This window comes from Bombus huntii, chromosome 9, assembly GCF_024542735.1.
Source record: "Bombus huntii isolate Logan2020A chromosome 9, iyBomHunt1.1, whole genome shotgun sequence".
NCBI lineage: Eukaryota > Metazoa > Arthropoda > Insecta > Hymenoptera > Apidae > Bombus > Bombus huntii.
The window spans coordinates 15,288,126-15,311,305 of NC_066246.1; the positions used below are offsets into that span (position 1 = coordinate 15,288,126).

General features: G+C 35.2%; 1 protein-coding gene across 24 annotated transcripts in view; it reads left to right on the top strand.

Moving 5' to 3' along the window:
• The window catches only part of LOC126869373 (bromodomain adjacent to zinc finger domain protein 2B-like), a 229,673-nt gene that overhangs the window by 122,266 nt on the left and 84,227 nt on the right, over positions 1-23,180 (top strand). The gene's annotated exons all lie outside the window — the stretch shown is intronic.

A 23,180-nucleotide genomic window follows, 5' to 3' on the forward strand; every position in this document is an offset into this window, starting at 1 on the left:
ATCGAGACAACGATCTACAGTAAGATCCGTTATAACGTACCGCACGCGTACCGAGCGACAATTCAAAGTCGATTTTCTCGAAAACGAAGCCTCAAACGAAAAATTTTTATTCTATATTTTCGACTTCTTTTTTCGCGTAGAATTCTTTTTTCGACTTTTTTAAATTTTCCCAATTGTTGCTGTTTGAACTAATCCTTTTTTTCAAGTTTTATTTTATTACTAAAACTACAAACGTCAACGGGGATCACGAGACACTTTAGTATACTATTCATTGTATTGCTACGAGTCACAAATTCAAAAATTTTTTCTCATCTCGTAGAAATTAACGAAAATATATTTTCTCACCTCAATTCACCTAATTCTCAAAATTTACCAAAATCACTCGACCAGATCAGATTTGAATTAGGTTTAAGCAAAGTTTCAATGTTTGAATAAATGAAACTATATAGCACTGTTAATTATTAAAAGATTGTTGGCTGAAACTCTATTTCATTTAATTTAACTTAATCTATGATCAATTTTGAGCCGAAATTGTAAAAAGCCCGCTTAACTGCGTCATTACCTCGGACCAACGTTATTCTTCACCGAAACATATATTTCATTTATTTAACGCGCATAATTTTCCTTAATAAGAACAAATCAACTGAATAATCCAGAAATCTTATGAAATTTCCGAACATTGGCCCGAGTTATCGTGCACGCGTTGTCGTTGCGTGTTACGAACGAGAACTCGTCCGCGGATACGTTGCAGAATCGACTTTCGCGGGCAAACGCGTTTGTGTGGGTACGTTCACCCCAAGCACGCGTCTTATGCACGCGTGAACACGACCAGGAAGGTGAACATCGGAATTCTTTGGTTCACAGACACTGACATTTTCTCGTTTGAAGATGTGCGATAAATACGCGCACAGCCTGGCATTTCGCGTCCGGTTCTCCGCAAAAGTTCAGTAGCTCCGTTCATCATGGCTCGTTTTATGCAAGCATCGAGGGTTTATCGTGAAAGCTTGGCTGAAGTTTCGAATATCATGCGACTCTCAGGAAACCTGTTTCATTTTACGCAGCATTGTGTTTAATCAGACAAAATGAAATGGTCGGTTTAAAGCATTAACATTGCACAACATTTCGTCGTGTTGACGTTAACGAATTTTATTTGTTAACGCTAAAGCTATCAGACAAGATGACTGGTATCGGATTTGTTGTTTTTAGCATCGTTCAAAACATGCAACACGTGTCTTTATTAGGGCGGAAACGTGATGAGGTACACACACTTATTCATTTTCGTCGTATTGTTAAGTTTAATTAAAGATGTGGAGCATATTTAGGTATCTACACGTTAAAAATAGTTTTATGGTGTTAAAGCTATGGCAATTCGTCTCGCACGTCACTGTCACGTTTTACATTAATTAAATACACTTTCGGCTACGTTTCAAGGAAAATTCAATGACCGAGTGTTTGAGAAGTACAAAGCTTGGATTAACAAACGATGAAAGAAACCCACAAATAAATAAATTATTATCTTATCGCATAAGCTCCATTCAGATTAGTCAAGTTACCCTAATTTGAGAATCTTAAAATCAAATGGCTTGGCTAGTAAGAACAAGCGTAGAAATTTGACAAAATATTCCAAATCAAGTAAATATTAGGTCATCCCATAAGTTCGTGCCGACTTTTGTGTATACATTTTTCATGTGTCGATTTATAAACATACGGCGATAAGGGACCAATGCACTTGAGCTGAGCTGATCGAGAACAGGCTAGAGCAGATTTTCGTGGCTATAAGATCGTAATATAGCGAACACAGTGACTTCTAACAGTAAAAAATCACGAGTGAAATGCGTATCCATTTTCGACATCTTGTGTTATATGAATTTCGGAAAGGAAGTTCTGTAACAATTGCCACGAAAAACATATGTGCTGTTTATGGAGAAAATGCGCTTTCATCTGGCACCTGTAGGAAGTGGTTCCAACGTTTTAGAGCTGGGAATTTCTGTTTAGAAGACGAGGAACGCTCCGGGCGTCCTCCTCGGACAGACGAAGGTAAAATTCGGGACCTTGTTGAAAAATCACGAAGTTTGACAGTTCAAGAGATGTCAAATGTTCTGAAAATACCTAAGACAACGATTCATAGGTGTTTAAAAAAAAATAACATATATAACCGCTCGAAAAACGGCACGAACTTATGGGATGACCTAATACATAGATACGTACTAAGTGCACGATGATCGAGCGATTTAAAATTGCTTGAATCCGAATAAATAAATTAATTAATTTAAACGAGATATTACCTGACACTCGATGAATTAATTATAATTTGTACGCGTAAGCTAAACATCTACATATACATAGCAAAAATGTTATTTTACCTTTCGGTAAATAAGCAACAATGACATTGAAAGCGTCGTTATAGCGTGATATCACAGGTGAAATTGCAGAGGCGAAGAGACTAAAAATGACACAAAACAGACTCGTAAAATAGGCTAGAAAGTTGAATCGATACGAGCAACTGAGAAATGAACCGCGAACAGAAGGTTATGCGATCGTTCGTTTGTCTGTTTCATCGTAAGAATTTGAATGGGTCGCGTGAAAAGGCTGATTCTAGGCGGAGATGGAGAAGAAACAAAAGCTTGGCTGAATGCAGTGAAAGAGAGAGTGAATGAAAATGGAAAGGATCCGACTTTCCGCAACTGTACTTTATTCTTCGAATTTCTTCGAGAACTGTTGGTTGCCTAAGCGTCGCTGGCGAACTTGTTACCCTATGTACGGTACATAATATGAAGTTGGCCAAACTAACGCCGAAACTTCTGGCCGTGAACGCGCGCCAGAGTTCGCATGCCGCGTTTACGCGGATTTCAGGCTTCATTTTGGACAAAAAAAAAAAAAAAAAAAAAAAAAGAAGAAAGTAGTAGAGTAGAGAGAATAATAAAAATAAAGTTGGCCGACAGAGCGATTAAATCACTAGATCACCGGCGAAACCAAGTTGTAGCTCGTAACCTCGCCACGGGGATCCTTGATTTTTATTCACGAAACTTCTTTTTACCTGTAAAAAGTTGGCACGCTGATACGGATTACGTTAACTGCTCGATTTCAGGCACTGAAAATTTTCTATCGAGTCTAGACGCTATGTTTTATTTATTTTATGGCTTCATAAGGGCGCGATAAAACTCTGTATACGATATTCCCGGAAGAAGAAGAACAAGTTGCAGATATGCAGGATTTTTTAGTCGTAGAAAATTAATAAGTTGAAGTTAGATTTTGTATCCGAATTTTCTATACCTGTTCTCGATATGGAATGTTTGGATTTTTAATCAAGTAGCATCAAAATTGTAGCACGTAGCATCCTGAAAGATTATTTTAATATTTCTGTTCCGTCTAATTTCCATTTTAATGTCACCAAAATTCTTATAAAATTACGTAAAAGTACTAGAGGAATTATGAAACTACGAGACGCGAGAAACGTGTCGTTGTAAATCTACAAAATTTCTATGAACAGTTATCAGTCGGTGATTTTAATCTCTTTGGTGATTCTACCGATCTTCGTTAAGTTGCGCTTTATTTGTTATTTATCAGTTTCTTGTCGCCAATGATTTCACTGGGTCGCGCGTGCAGCTGGTTGAAAAATTGTACTTCACACGCATATGGGCCTTGAGCAGGTTCTCGAGTTTTCAAGGGATCGCGAGGCCTGGATAGACAAAGTTACGTTGTCTTCCGGCTAGGAACGGATTCCACTCGACTTTCATGTAATCGGCTGGACGTATTTAAGCATCGTGACGCAATCAGTTGTCTAGCACGTAAATTGCGAAACGAAAAAATAACAAAAATAAGATATTAATTAATAAGAGTTACGTTCGACACTGTCTACTTATTGCAAACATAAATCACAATTATTTGATTTGATATTCTTTCGAGTAAAAATAAAAATTCCAAAGGAAGATATTTCACCCGTGTCTTCGTCAACGACTCGATTTACCTACAGAAAATTATATCTCATGGCAGCAATTAACCCTTGTTCCTCACCTGTTTATATTTGTATCTTCTCAGATATTTTCTTCTTTGAAATACTTTAGTTACAAAAAAAAAAAAAAGGGAGATGTGGACAAAAGCTAGTACAATTACATTAAAAATTAATGAAATATTTGAAGGTTATTATCCATGCTTTAATAAAATCTATTGAAATGGAAGATTTATTTCGGCTTACATGGAATAGCGGATTAAATTGTAAAAGTGAATATCGTGGTCTTTTCCAGAGGAAAATAAGAATAGTTTTAATAAAATCGAATGATGAAATATCCTCTCTTTATTTCTATAATCAGAAATACCAAGCATATGCTGCTATATTTTTAGCAATTTTCTCTTTTACCGCGTTTTACTCAAATATTTTAAATAATTTCGATGTTTTGAATAAAACTCGTGACAACTATGGAGAACACGATACGCGTTATTCAAGCGAGAAAAAAAGAATCGAAAGGTAAAAACACAACGAACGAAATAGCCACGTGTAAAACGATGAAATAGGAGGGTAAAAGAAGCTGTCGGTATTTCACAAATTATCGTATAATTAAATTAATGGCACGGCTGTAGGCACGACTGTTGAAGAGAGAAACATAACGAGAGCGAGCGTTATCCGATTGCGACGGATTTCCTGGCTGGCGTTGGCGAATTTCGTTGCCGGTGTGTATAATCCGATACGAAAAATCACGCAAATTAATAATAATAGAGTTACGAAGCGGCCGTACGACTCGTGGAATTAAAACATATCACGGCCAATGTAATTACCACGAAGTTGACGCGTGCTACTCTTGGAACGGTACGAAAAATGATAAAAAGAAATAAAAGCGAAAAATCGCGGGAAATAAAGAGATTAAAAACGTGTCTTTGATGCTGCAGGCTCGAAATAATAGGGAAAAAGTCGAAACAGCGACGACATTCTAAAGTTTCAATGAGATTGTTTCCAAGGTGTACGCGCGATACACGTCGTAAAAATGTTTGTAATTTAATTAAAGTATTATTCAGAGAATCGTTACGTTTATACAGTCAGTTATGTTGTAACCATTCAGCATCGGTAATTCAAGCTTCTCGATGCTATCATCCAACTTTTACGACTTTTTTAGATCGTTATTCCTGTCGATTCCTTTTTTTTCTTTTTTTTTTTTTTATCCCTCGCGGTGTTATCGTGGTTTTTAGTGGAAGATTATTGCACATGGAGCTTTTCTCTCGACGCAAGATGTACATATGTGTACATTTTACGTTACAATTATGTAGGCAGAGGTGAATTTAATAATTGAAGATTATAATGGAAAAACGCGTTGAATCGGTATATAACTCTGTTAACCCATGAAATAGCATGGAAATAAAAAATCGATAAAATGGACTTAATATGAATTTATAAATGAATTTTTCTCGTATGGGCTTCCATTGATATTATCCATATACTCAAAATCATCGCTCGGTTCTGTCGAACATTTTGCACCTGAAATTTTGGTTAACCGTTTTAGCACCACGCTGTTCCGAATGTAGCTCGTCGCGAGTCGTATCGAACTTTCCTCTCGCAATTATTCTTCTTTTTTCAAATAATCGCAAACTTTTCAGTGTTTAGTATAACGTTTCTGATATGATTGATGAAACGAAGATAGACCAAGAAAAATGAACGAAGCGCTATCTTTCTTAAAAATTCTTCTTCTTAAAAAACTCTTGGCACTGAAACGTTTAAGGATGAACACAATAATCTTCTGTATTTTTAAAGAAGAGTAGCTGCGCTATTTCACAACAGTAGTCACCTAATGTTATTATTAATAAATTGCAAATGTTTACATATATGTACGCATTAGGTTGTCCGGAAAGTGTCTTTGTTTTACAGACACGTCTTTTACAACGACCTTTATACAAACATGAATCCTAATCTGTCGAACGTTGTGATCTTTATCTTGATAGAACAAAATGGATCATACGTAATTCGATAAAATAATATAAAACGGGAAATATCGTGCTTCCATTATTTCCTGATAAAACGAAAGAAACATTTCGGACGACCAAACATTTCACAATTTCAATAAATATTATCCCATTTACTTTAAATCTTATATTATATTCTCCATACTGGTGTCTCATAGTAATTACAATATTATTTTGACAACGTAAGTCTAACATGCACATAAATATTTATTGTTCAATGTAGATGAGACATTTTGTATGTATAACACTGATATACCGATAATATATATAAATCTTTCCCCTCGGAAGGGGATAAAATTGTATTCTATTAAATTTTCAAAGTTAACGCACAGAGTACAACAGTACACCTTCATACAAACGTGAAACCAAGTCTGTGAAGTGTCCCGGTGTTCATCTCAAACAGAACAAGATGGATCGTACGTAATTCGACAAAATAATATAAAACAAAAAATGTGCGTCTATCATTTCCTCATAAAACGAAAGAAACTTTTCGGACAACCTAGTATCCATGAAAAATTCCAAGGAACACAAAATACACGTAATACGCAGACATAAAATGTTGAAAACACAGCACGTAGGTAATTATTATACCTAACATTTAGCGTTAGCCTAATCGTAAACACGCGCAATCTTATTTACCCCAATTTCCAATTATCGATTGCGCTATTGTACAAATCTCTTCACTCTGGCTGCGTCGAGACGAAACGCGTTTCCTCGCAATTCTGCAGTCGGTTGCGACTTTCTGTGTGTGTCGTATAGACGATCGTTTCGACCAGTCGATCGATCCTCCGCTCTCTTTCTCTGTGATGGCAAATGTGGGACGACGACGCGCGTTTTACGACGAGAAAAAGAGAGGAGCCAGTGCACAAAAGGGAAAGAAAGGACGGCGGAAGACGAAGCCGAGGAGGGCAACGCCGCGTTGCGCTGCTCCACGGCCTGATTTATAGGCAATACCGTCCAGGCGTTTTCACTACGTAACTTCCGCCAATTTCGTTCCATCTTGACACGCCGCGAGAGAAGTTTCCGGCTTTTAATCGAGTAGCCAACCGATCTCCCAACGAAATCCTCGTCGATCCTTCGTAAAACTCCCAGGTTATTCAATTTTCGAACCGATCTTCGTGAACCTCCGTTTTTAACGATGCTGCGAATTTTTGAATAAGGCTCGAGATTTTTGTCGATTGAGTAGATTTCGTAGTAGAACAGAAGGGTTTTGCTAGTTAGTAGGCTGTCGGAGGAAAAAGTAGGGGCTTTGTTGATTAGTTTTTGGAGCAAAGCCTAAGGGTTTGAAGCAGAAACCTCTCGAACGGAGCATTTCGACCGGTTGACTTTGAATTTTCCTTGCGTTTCACGTACGTATCGGTTTATGATTGTACAAGTTGCGATCGAAGAAGTAAGTGAGAAAAGAAATGAAACTGGCCATTGCTAGATACGATGACATAAACTTGTAGAATTGTGGCATTAAAGAATTGGAGGCCTTAAATGTGCAAATTCAAATTTTTACATTGTAATCGTTAAATTCAAATCTTCAAGCTGCAATTTTCAAGTCCAAGTGTGTAAACACACGTTTAAGAATTTCAATGTTCAACTGTCGTTTCTGCCGTTGACCAACATCGCGGCAATGAAGTGTCTATCAAAATTCAGACATCTAAATCCAGCCAGCGCTATTGTTATCTCGAATTTAGAACGACCACAATCCCCTAAGCCCTAAACAATAAACTGTCAATCATCAACGTAGCACAACACGTCGAATCTGATTATCCAGAGTTTGATAACAAAACGAACAACGCGAAATACGATCCTTCTTGCATAATAAGGAAAAGTTCGTCAAGGACGTCGGTCGATCACAAAGAAAACAGCGAAGGCGAGGTTGATCGAAGAACGAGAGACAGACAGACAGACAGACAAAGATAGAGAGACAGAAAGGGGGAGGGCGAAAAGGTTTCAACTTGAGAAACGCTACTCGATCGTTGGCTAGCGAGCGAAATGTGGGCCGTGCGACTCTGAGAACTGGAACGTGCGTACAGGTGCGAAACCTCGCTGTGTTTCAATCCGCAGCCACAGGTTTTCCTTTGAATCCGACTGCTTTTAATCGATCCGCTGAATTTCTACCGCCTCTGGCTTCGCCATCTTTAGCTCGAATCCGCCTGATAATTATTTTTAATTGCCGCTGACGATGATATAGCCGAGGAACTAGTGCCACTCTCTTTCCCCTTGCACTTCTCTAACGTGTCGCGTTCCAGTGAAATTCAGTCGATCGACGATTTCGTTGCCTGTGCTATGACGATTGAAAGGGACGAGGTTTCTGACGAGGATCTTCTCAAATTCAATTCGAGATCACGAGTCTGTTAAATTGAGAATATTTTGCTACGTTATTTAATTTTATTTAAGAGAATTTTGAGATATTAGGATGATACTGGTTGTTGGCGAGATCGCGTGTTTCCTTTTCTGTAATTAAAACATGGCTAGAGTCCTCCTGCAGATTAAACTAATATTATTAGTAAGATTTTACAAATAACTAGTTAGAAATTATTAATAAATGTTTTTATGTGATCGAAACGAGTTTGATAACACAGGAAATGTAATTTTATTCCTGTAAATGTTACGTATCGAAAATCATCTAATTATCATATCTGACGTAGAATTCCAGAATTGTAAACGAAAAGTCTATAACCTGCAAGTTGACACTTGTCGATTCGCTAGTATTATACTTATCGTTACTTAATAAATCATTGTGCCAGAGACTCTAGGTAGGTCAATTATAAATGACCGAATGAATAGTTCACGATTCAATAGATTAGTCAATGACAATCAACATGAATAATAAAACGTAAGAATAATAAAAATGTAACGCATTTTACTTACAGACATGGCAAAACCACGATGTTAGTTTATTAATTATGCATCTTATTCTTGCACAAGGAACGCTATTACATTTGAACAGACAATTTGTTGTATTTATTCCAGCTAATATTAGTAAACTGTACAAGTCCTGATACATATTAACAACTTCTGAATCTCGCATAGTTAGCCTAATTGCACAAACTCAGGATTTTCTACTTTAGTGAACGTATGTATTAACGCTTTGACTGCCACGTGAAAATCACATGTTTCGCTTAGGACGCCACAGGAGTATTTTTATTATTCAAAGCATATAATGGTAAAATAATAATAAATTGACGATACAAAACAACGTTCTTTCCCAATGGACCGGTTATCTTATTGGTGGTCACGGCTGACCACCGTGGCGCCATGATAACAGTTGATAACGACATATTGTAACAAGGCTTCGGTTGTTTCAACAAACCATTCGCATTCGTTCTTTCGTCGTAAGCAAAACGTGCGGAATATATTGTCGAAACGTGTAGAAGATATTAGTAAACAGTATTTGCTCATTCTATATATAATAGTAAGATGGAGAGACAAGCGTGACATTGTTATGATTTCGACGAAACATTCGGCTGAAATGGTAGAGGTCCGCAAAAAAAATTATGTTTGTGATAAACCAATGGTAGTGGTAGATCACAACAGAGGAAAACGTGCTGTAGATTTATCGGATCAAACGATAGCATATTCTACGCCACATAGAAGAACCCTCAAGTGGAATATAAAATTAGCTTTAGAGTTATTGTTAAATACATCAATTTCAAACGCGATGATACTTTATAAACAAGCAACGAAAACAAAAATCAAGGTATCAGCGTTTAGAATGGCACTCGCGATGCACCTTACACAGTGTCATTCACCAGAGCCGTCAAATATACTTATTCGACAAAGAAATGCAGAAGAAAGAAGGGCAAGCGTACCTGGCACGAAAATTTTGCAGAGAGTGCTATAAAAAAATGTTAAACAGTTAGGATCAAAAATTGCTAAGAATCGGACCAAAAAGGTGACCACCTATCGTCCAGATTGTACGGATGAGCCATATTTATGTTTAAAGTGTTTTAACACACTGCACCGTTAGATGCAAGATTTGTTCTCATTTTTTTAATATTAATGTTCTAATAAAAATGTTTAATTGTTCAATGGGACACTTTTTATTTCAAAGTATCTTCTATTTATCGGTTATATTCAAAATGCCCCAACTGTTAATTTTCGTTCAATTTTTACGATTGTAAGAAGTTCAAGCGCTTCGGTCGCCGATGACCACCATGGCGTCACAGGAGAAACCACGTGGCAGTCAAAGTGTTAAGAGTTTCAATAGCGATCAGATTGAAAACACTGTTTGCTGTCGATTGTTTCGACGATTCTAAGATTACTCGAAATTCGTGTCACGTTAACAACGCGGTTAAAATTGCCGATGCATTCGTAGAATTCATTGAAACGCACTGGAAACAGGTCCGCGTATTCTAAACAGCCACTTGACCTCTTGCACGCTTCCTTAAACACTTATCATTCACACGGAATATACCAGGGGAGAGGTTCATTCACTGCAGGTTCATTCACCAGCCAGCCTGAGGAATCCTACAAAAGAGGAGATAGTAACTCTTCACCGGATGATTAATACTTTTCGCGTAACCGTTGCATTCTTCGGGAGTAGTAAAATTACTTAAGAAAGCGTAAAGCACCGTCGAAGGCAATAACTGCCGGTGGCCTTCAATGGCCAGGCGTTTCGAAGCGTTTTCGCGAGTAGAATCACCTCGAACGTTCTCTCCATGAAATTAATTCCGACCAACAGTTTAACTGGAACGAGCTCCACTAAAGAAACTCGACTGCGTAGAAAATCCTTCTTGCCTTCTTGCAACTATCGATTTTCTTCTTTTTCTTCTTCCTCTTCTTCTTCTTCTACTTCTTCTTCTTTTTATTTCCTTTGCCTTTTCTTTCTTCTTCTGCAACTTTGAGATAAACTTGCTCGTCAAAGAGTGACAAAGAGAGGGAAAGAACGATGTAGAATAAGAGAAAGAATGTACTAGACGGAACGTTGTTGTTTTTCGCGAAAATCGTCGATTAAAACTTTAAGGTCGGCCATTAGCCTTCACCCACATTGCTCAATCGCGAGTGCTCGAGACGATTACGGCAAAACGTGTCCGATTGCCGTGTGCCGCGAGATGTGTTGCTCGTGGAATTAATTCGTGCTTATTACCGTGATTGCTTAAGCGCCCCGATAATATTGTATTCTTGTCATTTCATTTTAACGACCTGCGATTGACGCGGTTTACCAATTAGGTCACACGTAGCCTAATTTAACGCCACAAGCTAAGTTTCGATAAGAACGATGAAAACATTTATCACAGTAATTGTTGAAAATATTCTAACATGTTAATTGAATCAGTCGCAATAATTACCGCATGTTCTATTAGATGATATCATTTATATGAGCCCCTGAAAGGCCAAATTGATGATTTGCACTTTCTGTTAATTTCTTATTTTCATTACATAAGAATGTGATTAATATTCTACTCTCAAGAATCAAACGACCTACTTCCACGAGTTTATTTATGAAAGGAATATGACATAAGAGATAGCACATTTCAAGGTAAATTTAAAAAATAGTATTTGTAACGCCATCAACTTTTTTCGCTCTTCAATTTACAGAGTTGATCAGTGTGAAAAGAGGTTCAGACGCTACGACCCGAGTCAGTTACACCGTATTTCTACGATAATTTATCTGGACATCTTTCTCTCTAGAATTATTCCATTGATAAAGCTCAATATTTTCCACCTGTCGCACAGATTCCGCTGGAAAGATCTTCCTCTTGAAAATCGGATCGTTTTTCGAAAATCCCTCTCTTCTCTTGCGGTCACGTGTTCTCTAAACAAATCCGCCCACTCAAAACGCAAATAGGCAATCGAAAACAAATAACAGCAGAAAAAAAGAGAAAAGGGAAAAAGAGAAAAGTATACAGCAGGACGAAAAGGGAAAAAGAAGAGGGCAGAAAAATCAGAGGGTTTGGACAAACGGAAACGCCATGCTGTGTGGCAATCACCGAGGGCTAACCTTGGCAGCGAAAAAACAAAAGAGAGGCACGTTTACAAAATCAAGGAAAATCGAGGTGGGAACACCGAATCGAGGCTCGAAAAGCCACTCTCGAGGAAGACACTGACCCAGATACTCGTAACATGGGGAAGGTCGTGTGTAAACATACACGTACGCACGCATCAGACCTATATATACTCGTACGTATAAGCCGGATGAATAACGCGGCTGGGACACGTGTGCAGCGTGCACGCACACGAACGCGTGGACGCGCGTGCGTCCATGCTCATCCACACACACAATGGCCAGACACATAAAATAGAGGGTTATGTATTTTCTTTGGTCTATCGTGAGCGAGAGAGCAGCCAATTTGCTTCCCTCTTACCTGTGTGCACGTTCCATATGTTTCCATGCGTTTACGTATATCCTCGTACGATTATATATGTAATATATATGTGTATAGTCACAGAGCTCATTTATATATATTTGTTGTGTATTTAGAAGAAGAAAATCACAATTCATGTATTTTATATTATGAGAATTTTAAATTTGTGTTACATAATATCATTCATGAATATTAAGACATATTCTGACTTTGGACAAGATGTTATAATTGCTCCAAATTATTACAGGAAAAATTAATTGATTAGAATTTTGAATTCATGCGAGAGAGCAGCCAATTTGCTTGTCTCTTGCCTGTGTGTACTCCCCATATGTTCCATGTTTACGTATATTCTCATACGATTATATGTATATTATAATTACAGAGGTCAGTTATATATATTTATTGTGTGTTTAGAAGAAGAAAATACGCATATATATAATATATATATGTATTATAATCACAGAGCTCATTTATATATATTTGTTGTGTATTTAGAGGAAGAAAATACACAATTCACGTATTTTATATTATGAGAATTTTAAATTTGTGTTACATAATATCATTCATAAATATTAAGACATATTCTGACTTTGGACAAGATGTTATAATTGCTCCAAATTATTACAGGAAAAATTAATTGATTAGAATTTTGAATTCATGCGAGAGAGCAGCCAATTTGCTTGTCTCTTGCCTGTGTGTACTCCCCATATGTTCCATGTTTACGTATATTCTCATACGATTATATGTATATTATAATTACAGAGGTCAGTTATATATATTTGTTGTGTATTTAGAAGAAGAAAATACGCATATATATAATATATATATGTATTATAATCACAGAGCTCATTTATATATATTTGTCGTGTATTTAGAGGAAGAAAATACACAGTTCATGTATTTTATATTATGAGAATTTTAAATTTGTGTTACATAATATCATTCATGAATATTAAGACATATTCTGACTTTGGACAAGATGTTATAATTGCTCCAAATTATTAAAGGAAAAATTAATTGATTAGAATCTTGCATTCGAGCGAGAGAGCAGCCAATTTGCTTGTCTCTTGCCTGTCTGCACGCCCCATATGTTCTATGCGTTTACGTATATTCTCATACGATTATATGTATATTATAATTACAGAGGTCAGTTATATATATTTGTTGTGTATTTAGAAGAAGAAAATACGCATATATATAATATATATATGTATTATAATCACAGAGCTCATTTATATATATTTGTCGTGTATTTAGAGGAAGAAAATACACAGTTCACGTATTTTATATTATGAGAATTTTAAATTTGTGTTACATAATATCATTCATGAATATTAAGACATATTCTGACTTTGGACAAGATGTTATAATTGCCCCAAGTTACCAAAGCAGAGATTAATTGATTAAAATTTTGAATTCATACGAGATAACAACATAAGAATTGGTGAAAGATATTTGTAAGAGTTGCAAGACGAACGTGATAAGTTAGAAGTTATCGAATTTCATTTTGTTGAAAAATTATGCCATTATACAATCGTTAGTTAACGTTTTAATGTTAAAAAAATTCATGACAAATTACCCTCATTTAATCTTATCAAGTGCAATGCAGAACATATCCACAGTCGAGGAAATTATGCATTTTCTGAACAATTTAATAAATACATCTTATGAAAGATGAGTAAGTATTCAAATACTCATCAATAACAGTGTATGTGCAACGTGCGTGTAAAGATGAATATTATTTCACGCACGTTACGCATGATTGATTACGCGCATTATACGTATGAGTGTAATAATAGTGTGTTTAAAAAGTTGTGACCTGCTTGGAAATTATGTTCATTCGGTTGGATAGTTTTTATATTGCTCCTTTAGCAGTTCTTAAGCATCGTGCAGTGTTTATTATGATTGAAGAGAATGTGAACGCTTGAATGGTGTAATTATCGTTAGAAGGAATTCGTAGGATGAAGTTGGCAATTGTATTGCACTTGAAACTGTTTGGAAACTTTCAACTCTCAGATTCTTCGACTTCGCCAAAGTTTAGTTATGATTTTATTGTAGCCTTTAAATACTTCCGTATTCGAACAATCTATAAAATCTATATGTAACAAAAATCTAACACAATTTTGAATTCAAGTTCACGTTCGTAATTTAAATTTCAAAAATTAATTGCCAATATTGTGTTATTTGTCTGTGATCTGTTTTTTTTTTATTTTATATCCATATCATAATGGACAGAAACGAAATAATTGAATTTACAAATTCCTTTACAAAAATTAATTATTCGCAAATGACAAAATCATGTACAATACTCCCTTTTATAATAATTCATCAACTACATGATACTAGTGTTTTGTCAAGTTACAAACTGTAGTTTATACACTTTTCTTTTGCAATTTTACAATTTTATTATCACGTGATGCTCTAAATGCAAATTGTAAAATTTATTTCGTAAAATTAGTTCTGTCATAACCATAAGTAGTTATTATATTATACAAGAGAATTTACCGATATTAATAATTTGCAATTCATAAGATTTTAATAATAATATAAAATCAAACGTATTAAGTTGATGTCAAAGACAAATGCAAATGAGATACGCGTTTTTTTAAATAACTGTAGAAACAATCACATTCTCGGAACAATTTCCATAGAACCTTTTCAATTTTCATTCTCCACAATCTCGTACGATTAGAATCGGAAACTTGAATGAAATACTCGGAAAGCTCTAGGCTAAGCGAAAGTTTAGCATGTGTCGCAGGTACACGTGCGCGGGCGCACGTGTGCTCATTTGCATACGGTTCTTTAATAGGCACACGTGCGCATCGGTGTGCGTAAGTCGGCCTTTATGTTTATGAATGGAATTGTAGTGGTGACGTTGGTGCGCGGCACGTACGTGCGTAAAGTTATATTGATGACTCAGCCTCTGTCTCTTGTTGCACTCGTGATGCGCCATATACACATATTACGATCCTCGGAAACGTTGAACCGCCCCCTTCACCCTTTCACATTTGTATCTTCTCTACCGTGCCCTATCGACGTTCTCCTATTTTTTCCTTATTTTTTGTTACCCCTTACACCGCCTGTTTTTCCTCTTTTCTATCTCCTTCTTGCTAGAAGCTTTTCAATTAAAATCTATCACTTTTTTTCGTTCGTTAGTGATAGAGCTATTTTTTAGATAATTAAACGAAATTGAATTTGACATTTGAACTATTTAAGAATCAAAGTGATCAACTTCGTTTTGTTGAAAAGATTTCTTGATTTTAGACTATGATTACTATTTACATGGGTTTTGCTTACATAGACGTTTATGGAAAATTGAAATGATGGGCTGAAAGGTTAAAAATAATGACGTAACTCAAGTCTCGTAGATCTTCGGTTCTACGTTTAGTTCAGATCTTTCGTTTTATCGTTGTTTAATGACTCGAAGAAAAACAATGAATTTTCTGTAATAATAATAATAATAATTTTATAATATAATAACAATAGTATAGTATAATAGTAAATAATAATAGTAAAAGTATAATAATAATAATATTATTTTGAAATATAACAGTGAATTGATTTATATTTTATATCACTATAATTTTCAACAAGTGTGCAAGGATATAAAAAGATATCCAAAATAAAAAAAAAAATTATTTGTTACGAGCTTCTATTTCTTTGTGTAATTTTGATCGCAAAAATATAAACTTACTCATACGATTTACATAAGATACGTTCGACGAATTTTGGTCAGAAAATAGCGCGACGTTAAATGAAAGTGAAAATATTTTCGAATTTTGCACGTATCATAGGTATTGATTGTTGAATGGCACGTGGCTGGGTTAACAGAGTACACCCTGTATACATTGAAGTTGGGTAACATTGAATACCCTTCCTTCCGAGCGATAAAGTTACGAGAGCAGGTAAACCTCTAATTACTTGAAGCGTTGTTCGCAACTGTTACGTGGAAGCAACATTATTTTAATCCATCCATCAAGTGGCACGAGTATGCTTATTGACATATGCACGAAACGATGTTACTCGGTCATTTAGACTCTGTGTGTTGAAACTTTGAAAATTTAATAGAATAAAATTTTATCCCCTTCCGAGGGGAAAGATTTACATATATTATCGGTATATCAGTGTTATACATACAAAATGTCTCATCTACATTGAACAATGAATATTTATGTGCATGTTAGACTTAAGTTGTGAAAATAATATTGTAATTACTATGAGACACCAGTATGGAGAATATAATATAAGATTTAAAGTAAATGGAATAATATTTATTGAAATTGTGAAATGTTAGGTCGTCCGGAAAGTTTCTTTCGTTTTATAAGGAAATAATGGAAGCACGATATTTCCCGTTTTATATTATTTTATCGAATTACGTATGATCCATTTTGTTCTATCAAAATAAAAATCACGTTCGACGGATTAGGTTTCATGTTTGTATAAAGATGCCTCGTTGTAGAAGACGTGTCTGTAAAAGAAAGACGTTTTTCAGGCAACCTAATATTTATTAATATAAATATTTATATCATTAATATAATATTTCCAATTTCATATTAATAATATTTTATACTTTTATATTTTATAAAAATTTATATTTGTTGGGAATTATGGATGTTAATCGCCGAAATAAATGTGTAGCAATACTTAGATTACACTTAGAATTGATATAAAAATAGTTTCAGATTTATTTAACATGTGATTTGCAAGATCTTCGTCGATATACATTTGCACGAGTCTCAGCATTCTTTTTGTCTCACCATCTTCTTTACCACGCTACCAACGGAACAATTGTATTCATCTGTTTTACAGGACGCTGTGCACGCACATATTAGGTCGTCCGAAAAGTTTCTTTCGTTTTATAAGGAAATAATGGAAGCACGACATTTCCCGTTTTATATTATTTTATCGAATTACGTATGATCCATTTTGTTCTATCAAAATAAAGATCACAACGTTCGACGGATTAGGTTTCATGTTTGTATAAAGATCGTTGTAAAAGAAAGACACTTTTGGGACAACCTAAATATCCGTAGAGGACTTGTGTAGAGGATGTTGGTCGGTGAGGTTTAATGACGTGATTGCTCGTTGTCGAAACCGTGGAATATATTTAAAAATAATAAATTAATATACAGGCTATGTTCGCCGAGACTCTCGTACTGTGTATAAGTCGTAAAATAATGACTCGTTAATTAGATCGCTGATAATTCATTGATAACGGAGTGATAACTGATCGACAACTGACTGTAACTCTTTTCGATTGCATCCGATTGTATTGTTTACACTGGTCGAGGGAGAGTCGGAAAATTCCAATTCGTCTTCGTTCGACGATTGCACGTAGCGGCAACAGTGTCTTGCCCGGTGTTTATTTATTCTTAAATTACGTGTATCCTAACGATCTTGATACTCCCAGGCAAAATAACAACATGAGTCGCTATCGATTCGCTTCGTCCTTTGACTCCTGTGCCGCTACATATCAATGGCAAAGATATACGAAAATAGGAAGAGAATTATGTCGAATTTCGTTGCTGTAAATCACCAAACCCAATGTTATTTCTTATACATTTTCCTACTTAACCATTTAACTTACGATTTACGTTCGAGAATGCCCGTAATATTTACGTTTGGTCGGATCATCTTGTAGGTTAAGGGGTTAAAATATAGAATGAAAGAGAATATAAACAAGTGTTTGCGACAGAGAACTATGGCCGATATTTTTTACGCAAAATCGTACCCGGATGGCTTTTTAACGGCGCGTTATATAAATATCGTTATAACATTTCCTCGATTTTATTTCTCCGATTTTATATTCGCGAAACAATAACGCAACGCGAAACGGGAATAATTTTTCCCTGCGACAATTAACCACGCGTGCTAGTTCGAATTCCCAAATTTGCCATTCGTGGCAATGTAGAACGAAAGCGTGAGAAAGGGGGAGAAAGAGAGGAAGAGAGAGAAGCAGGGACAGAGTAGGTTAGAATAAAAGGAAAGAGGGAAAACGGATAAAGATTAACGGGGCAACCATTTCGAAGACTAATTGCATAAACGCGCAAATCGCGCCTCTGGAACAAACTACTTTCGTTCATTCTCAGCGACGCGCGTATATCTCGGGCCACGCATTATCGTATTTTTCACGTAACGCGTTCATACGGCGCAACCTCGCCGCCGATTCCGATTTGCATATCGTATGAATAATGCATACGCCTCTAACAGTAACAAACGCCTCGAATTACCGCCAACACACGAATAGACCAGATAACTAATATTAATAATAATTAATCTTCCTTCCGCCGACTCGTGTTTCCATCTTTCGATAAACATTATCACGCAACCTTTTTTTCTAATTGCGTGAAAATTCTATTTTTATAATTGAAAACCATAGAAGTAAAATATGACAAGTTAGATTTCTCTTGATTTTCTTAGTTTAATTTCACTTTATGGTTAAACAAAAGAACCCTAACATACTGTACCTTGCCTTTAAATGAAAATCTGTTAGATTCAAACCTTTTCAAAATATAGGCAAGCAATATTCCAATAATATTAAAGAAATTTTTAAAGAACTTTGTTATCATTGTTTGAGAAAAGCCGAAAAATTAAAAATCCAAAATTAAGAAATTTAGACTTTCAGTTTCAGATTTCTCCTGATTTTTTTATTTTAATCTTACTTTATGGTTAAACAAAAGAACCCTAACATACTGTACCTTGCCTTTAAATGAAAATCTGTTAGATTCAAACCTTTTCAAAATATAGGCAAGCAATATTCCAGTAATATTAAAGAAATTTTTAAAGAACATTGTTATCATTGTTTGAGAAAAGGCGAAAAATTAAAAATCCAAAATTAAGAAATCTAAACTTTCAGTTTCAGATTTCTCCTGATTTTTTTATTTTAATCTCACTTTATGGTTAAACAAAAGAACCCTAACATACTGTACCTTGCCTTTAAATGAAAATCTGTTAGATTCAAACCTTCTCAAAATACAGGCAAGTAATATTCAAGTAATAATAAAAAATTTTTTAAAAACATTGTTATCATTGTTTGAGAAAAGGCGAAAAATTAAAAGTCCAAAATTAAGAAATTTAAACTTTCAGTCTCGGATGTTTTTTCCAATAATATTAACTTTTCAAAAAAGACAAGAAAATTTCTACGAACCCAAAACGTTATAAACGATAACAATTGAAAAGGTCATTTACTTTAATACTAGCGATCCATAGAAAAGGCAACACGTACGAATCAGAAATGGAACACTCGCAGTTAGAAGAACGTCTTGCCGGTCGAGTTTCGAGTTCGAGTTTGTGTATCTGAAAGAAACGCGCGAACTCGGCTACTCGACTAATCGAATCACGAAACTAACTCATTTGCGTTAATTGAAACGGCGCGGAGTGCCGCGACGAGGCCCCGACGGTCACGAGTTCAATCCTATCGAGACCAAGAAAAAGATGTGTTTGTTTAATTAATTGGCTCTCCTTTGAGCGAGTTCAGCCGTAAAGAACAATCCACTAACGTTACAACGATTTTGACACGTCCGAGCAATCTCGATCGATTATCAGGCGTCGTTAATTCATTGATTAAAGAAAGATGCTCTTATCTCTGGACGAAAGCCATCGATAATAGCATAAAGGTGCTAATCTAGCTGAAAATAAAAAACAAGCTTCTCTGTATATGCTTTTCTATCATATTGAAAATAAACAGAAGAAATTTTGTTCGAACATCGTACTCTATTCTTAACGTCAGATTTATAATCATTGCAATTGCAATGAATTCTAATTTTCAGATTTAATTTTTCCAAGATAAAGATTCTCAAATTCAAATTTTGCACATTTTAAATTCAAACGTATTAACTTTTGCATTCAGTGTTACCTTTTCACCTTCGTGTAGCGTGGAAAATTTCATTCCATTAGCAGCGTCTAATCGAAATGCAGCGTGATCATCGATGAAGGTTTTCGAGAGTGCGAATATCGAACGCGTGTTCGTGAAATTCCACAGGATTTCTTGCCGGTTGTGGCGTCGTGCGAGAAATTAAAGCCCGTTCGCGTAATACCGTTACGTGACGCTACATCGCGTCCCGATCTCTCCAGCGTCGTTTGGTAATTTGGTTAATGCGAGAAAATTTGGATTATATCCAGACCCGTGGTTACCGAAACCGAATCAACCATTCGACACGATTGCGTTACTTGTTTGTCACAGTGTTAATTTCTCTACGGTAAATTCACGCGGGACTTTTATCAATATTTTTTTTCTGTTTTATACAAAAATATTTTGAAATTTTATTAGCTGTGTAATGACACCGAACGCTTATCAGAAAGCTTTCGAAAACTTTGAAATTTCATTAGTTCTGTATATAATAAAATTCGGCTATCTTGATTAGACAGTGGATGTTTCTGCAAATTCATATTTTTATCAACACCTTGAAATTTTATTAGCGGTATAATGACACAGAATCCATCGTGGTCATGTTAATTTTCAAACAAATCTGAAAATATATGTACAGTAGCTCGCCAGAGTATACTAACGCTTATAAGAAAGCTTTTATTCATATTTTACGTTTTATGGGAAAAACTTTGAAATTTCATTAGTTCTGTATATAATAAAATTCGGCTATTTTGGTTAGACTGTGGATGTTTCTGCAAATTCATATTTTTATCAACACCTTGAAATTTTATTAGCGGTATAATGACACAGAATCCATCGTGGTCATATTAATTTTCAAACAAATCTGAAAATGTGTGTACGTTAGTTTGCCAGAGTATACTAACGCTTATAAGAAAGCTTTTATTCATATTTTACGTTTTATGGGAAAAACTTTGAAATTTCATTAGTTCTGTATATAATAAAATTCGGCTATTTTGATTAGACTGTGGATGTTTCTGCAAATTCATATTTTTATCAACACCTTAAAATTTTATTAGCGGTATAATGACACAGAATCCATCGTGGTCATGTTAATTTTCAAACAAATCTGAAAATATATGTACAGTAGCTCGCCAGAGTATACTAACGCTTATAAGAAAGCTTTTATTCATATTTTACGTTTTATGGGAAAAACTTTGAAATTTCATTAGTTCTGTATATAATAAAATTCGACTATTTTGATTAGACTGTGGATGTTTCTGCAAATTTATATTTTTATCGACACCTTGAAATTTTATTAGCGGTGTAATGACACAGAATCCATCGTGGTCATATTAATTTTCAAACAAATCTGAAAATGTGTGTACGGTAGTTTGCCAGAGTATACTAACGCTTATAAGAAAGCTTTTATTCATATTTTACGTTTCACGGGAAAAACTTTGAAATTTCATTAGTTCTGTATATAATAAAATTCGGCTATTTTGGTTAGACTGTGGATGTTTCTGCAAATTTATATTTTTATCGACACCTTGAAATTTTATTAGCGGTGTAATGACACAGAATCCATCGTGGTCATATTAATTTTCAAACAAATCTGAAAATGTGTGTACGGTAGTTTGCCAGAGTATACTAACGCTTATAAGAAAGCTTTTATTCATATTTTACGTTTCACGGGAAAAACTTTGAAATTTCATTAGTTCTGTATATGTAGGAATGTTTATTATAAGTTAACAGAAAAGACAGTATGATAAACACAATATTGTAACACTCTCGCAAAATCAAATATAATATCGCGCCTCACGAATTCGCTTATCACTATTTCTACGTCACAGCAACACGATGAACTTCTCTCGACCACGATTAATTCAACTCTGACAGCATTACCACGCTCATTTTTCCCTTAACAAACCTTGGTAACGCTCACAACACTCCTTTACAACATTAACGTATCTTAACAACGTTTATAAACAATCAGCCACGTCTTTCCCTATCGTCACACCATCCAACATATATAATAAAATTCGGCTATCTTGATTAGACTGTGGATGTTTCTGCAAATTCATATTTTTATCAAGACAAATAAAGAAATGGGAAACCCATGTCGAGATTTGTTTCACCTACTGAATATTACGATGTTTTATTGCGTACTTCGGTTGTATTAGATTTCCTTCATATTATGCGTATTTTTCTGCGTTTAAATTTGCGATAAATACATAAAAATCCATGGTCCAATCGGTGCAAAAACGAATCGAAAAACCGCTGTATTAACTAAATTATCGATCAACTTTCTTTCTGCATATATTTTACAAGATTTATTTGTCGAGTATAAACTGTTGGAGAATCACTCGTAACGATAAATCGTATCGCTATTTTGTTCAGAATAACGATCGATCGGTAGGTTACAGGAGAGGAAGCGTAATATCGGAGTGGAAAGAAATTATAACGACAGGGGATTCTATTTAGCGCGCGTACGATGTAAATCGTTGGCCACTAAATTTTCCACGTATTTATTAGCTATTCGCCGGTGCGTAATGTGCCAGAACCTGGCTATTTATAAGGTAGCTATTTATCCGGCTGAGCTATTCAATTTTCGTCTTCCTCGTTCTTTTTAACATCTTCTTTTCTATACCTCTAATATCATTTCGATGCGATATTGCTATTAATTAAAATGTAATTATCACCTTGTCGATCATTGTTGAACTTTCTTGCTCTTACTCGAGGTACATATACTGACTTACGAAAGTATTTCTAGTACGAGAGTATAATATCTTATCGTAACACATTTTTGTGCATATATCTGTGTGACATTTTTAAAAATATTAGGTTGTCCGAAAAGTGTCTTTCTTTTGCAAACGTGTTTTTTGCAACAGTGCAACTTCATACAAACGTGAAACCAAGTCTGTGAAATGTCGCTGTGCTGAGATAAACAGAACAAACCGGATCATACAAAATAATACAAAACGAAAGACGTTGTGCGTCTATTATTTCCTCATAAAACCAAAGAAACTTTTCGGACAACCTAATATCGTCGGTATCGTAATAAGAAATGGCTATTACGATTAGAGTGGTAAAATTTAAAAGCAATT